The sequence below is a fragment of the Felis catus genome, chromosome B2, assembly GCF_018350175.1.
Source record: "Felis catus isolate Fca126 chromosome B2, F.catus_Fca126_mat1.0, whole genome shotgun sequence".
Classification (NCBI taxonomy): domain Eukaryota; kingdom Metazoa; phylum Chordata; class Mammalia; order Carnivora; family Felidae; genus Felis; species Felis catus.
Genome location: NC_058372.1, coordinates 1,896,116 through 1,898,606, shown reverse-complemented (window position 1 = coordinate 1,898,606; position 2,491 = coordinate 1,896,116). Strand labels below are relative to the sequence as shown.

General features: G+C 54.0%; 1 non-coding gene across 1 annotated transcript; it reads right to left on the bottom strand.

The window, feature by feature from the left end:
• Nucleotides 1–887: 887 nt before the first annotated feature.
• Nucleotides 888–969, bottom strand: TRNAS-GCU. Its single transcript has one exon. It is a non-coding gene; the product is annotated as a tRNA-Ser (tRNA).
• Between the last annotated feature and the right edge of the window lie 1,522 nt (nucleotides 970–2,491).

Sequence of the window (2,491 nt, the reverse complement as noted above, 5' to 3'; positions counted from 1 at the left end):
AAATAATTCTGCTTTTATAAATGTAAGAAGTGTTTTGTCATAATAAGGGAAATGGAAATTAAATTGTATTGGAATACCCCTTTCACCTACTAAATGAACAGAGAACCCAAGCTGACAAGATACTCTGTTGGGGAGGGGGAAGGGAGCAAGATTATAGGTTTGGAGTGTAGAGTAATAAAATTCCTTTGGTGGGCAATTTGGCAATATGTATAAATATTTCCAATGCACATAACCTAGGACCAGCAAACTCATTTCTTAAAATGTATGCTGCAGTATTTACAGGTGCACACAGTTGAAATTACATGTTGGGGGCAATGGGACACTTTGTTTTTGAAATTATTTTAATTTTAGAGAGAGAGAGAGAGAGAGAGAACACAAGCAGGGGACAGGCAGGGAGAGAGGAAAAGAAAGAACCTTAAGCAGGCTCCACACTCACTCCCATGATCGGGTAAGCATGACCTGACCTGAAATCAAGAGTTGGTCGCTTAATCGACTGAGCCACCCAGGGGCCCCAGAGATTTTTTTTTCTGAGGCGACACTTTAAACATGTTGAAAATTGCAGTATAATTAAAATACACATATAGCTGAAAATTTCATGCAAAGTACAATATAAACAATCATTTGCATATCTTTGTGGGTGACTTTATCATTTAAGTCAGGCAAGTGTTTTTCTATATCCCTCAGTGGACCGTTCTTCAAAAGACCTAGAGACTCCGCGGTGAGTATAAACATCTTTCTTCTCTCCAGAAGGTCCGCGTCTCAGATGCTGGATCCAGTGACCCCACTCTGACAGGTGCTGCTGCTGACCAAGCGTTACCCGGGAGACCCCGGACGCTCTCACAGAGCCCTCCTGTGTGCACCCCGGCTGGGGTTCAAAGAAAACCTCCCGACGAGGGTGGGATTCGAACCCACGCGTGCAGAGCACAATGGATTAGCAGTCCATCGCCTTAACCACTCGGCCACCTCGTCCGGTGCCCGCACCGCGCGGCCGGACTCTTCGCCCCGCGGTGGGTGCCGCGGTGACGCCTCCGCGCGTTTGCTCTCCCCCCACGCCGCCTCCACCCTCCCCGCCGGACCCCGGACAGGCGTTTTCGGGTCCCTCTCACCGCAGCAGGTGCTACATGAGCAGGCACAGCCAGCGCGCCGCCGTGTGACGCGCGGACACCTGCTGCCCGCACGTGGCCAGCGCCCCGGGAGCGCCCGGACTCCGGGAAAGGTCGGGATCTCTGGTACTCGCCCCTGAAATGCGTCAGACCGCGGGGGGCACACCTGCATTTCCCTCCGGTTCGCTTCTCTGGGCCTTGGCGCGAACAGAGACCGGGGAGAACTGGGCTGGAAACAAGGCTACACGCGGGCGCCCGGCGGAGACGGCGTGGGCGTCAGAGCAGAGCGGAACCGAGGCAGGGCTGACCTGGCGCGGCCGCCACCGCTCTTCGGGCCCCGGGAGCCCCAGGTGGGGAGGTCGGAGCCCCGGAGAGTCGCAGGTGGGGAGGTCGGGGCCCGGGGAGCCGCAGGTGGGGAGGCCCTTCCCCCTCCCCCCCCCGGGGAGCCCCAGGTGGGGAGATCGGAGCCCAGGGGAGCCGCAGGTGGGGAGGCCGGAGCCCAGGAGAGTCGCAGGGGGGGAGGTAGGGGCCCCGGGGAGCCGTAGGTGGGGAGACCCTTCCCCCCCTTCCCCGGGGAGACCCAGATGGGGAGGTCGGAGCCCCGGGGAGCCGCAGGTGGGGAGGCCCGGGCTCCATCCCGCTCTCCGTGACACTCGGTGCAGGCCACCTAGCCAACTCCATCACCACCCTTCTCCCCCGGAGGAAGCCCACCTTGGCCGCTTCAGGTAAACCAGCATTCAGAAACTCCTTTCACTCACTAGACTACGTTTGTTTTTTCTATATTTCGTGCAGGATTTTGGAGAGAAATGGAAGAGAGAAGATTCTTACTTGCCAAGATGCCGTTGCATTTTCCTTGCTATGAAACCTCTACTTGTGTTTTGAGCTCTGGTCTCCCTCCCAGGGTCCCTTACCGAGTTTATAAACTCACCTTTGCATGCACCGCCCATCATGGGAATCCACGGGTTAGAGGACTGAGGACTTGTTCATTTAGTGAGTCAAACAATCGTATCACTTTTTCGAATGAGGTCGGCTGTTATGATTTTCCTTCAGCCTTGAGTCAGGACTCCCGTTTTGTTGTTCAAAACATCCCTTCTCATTGTCCTGTTCACAGTTCCAAGGAAACCTGATTTTATACCAGTGACTTCAAAACTACTTCTCAAGACAACTTTTCAAGAGAAAATTTACCTGTTAGATTAACAAAGATTTTTCTTTTAGACAGTTCTCCCGCCATACTCCCCAGAGGGCAGGGATCATATTTCATTATTCATCATTTTACACCCAGCACATCAGTGTGTAGAATGAATATGTAAAGTGCTTTAAAATGCCTGACCCTGGGGGCGCCTGGGTGGCTCAGTCGGTGGTCAAGTGGCTGACTTCAGCTCAAGTCA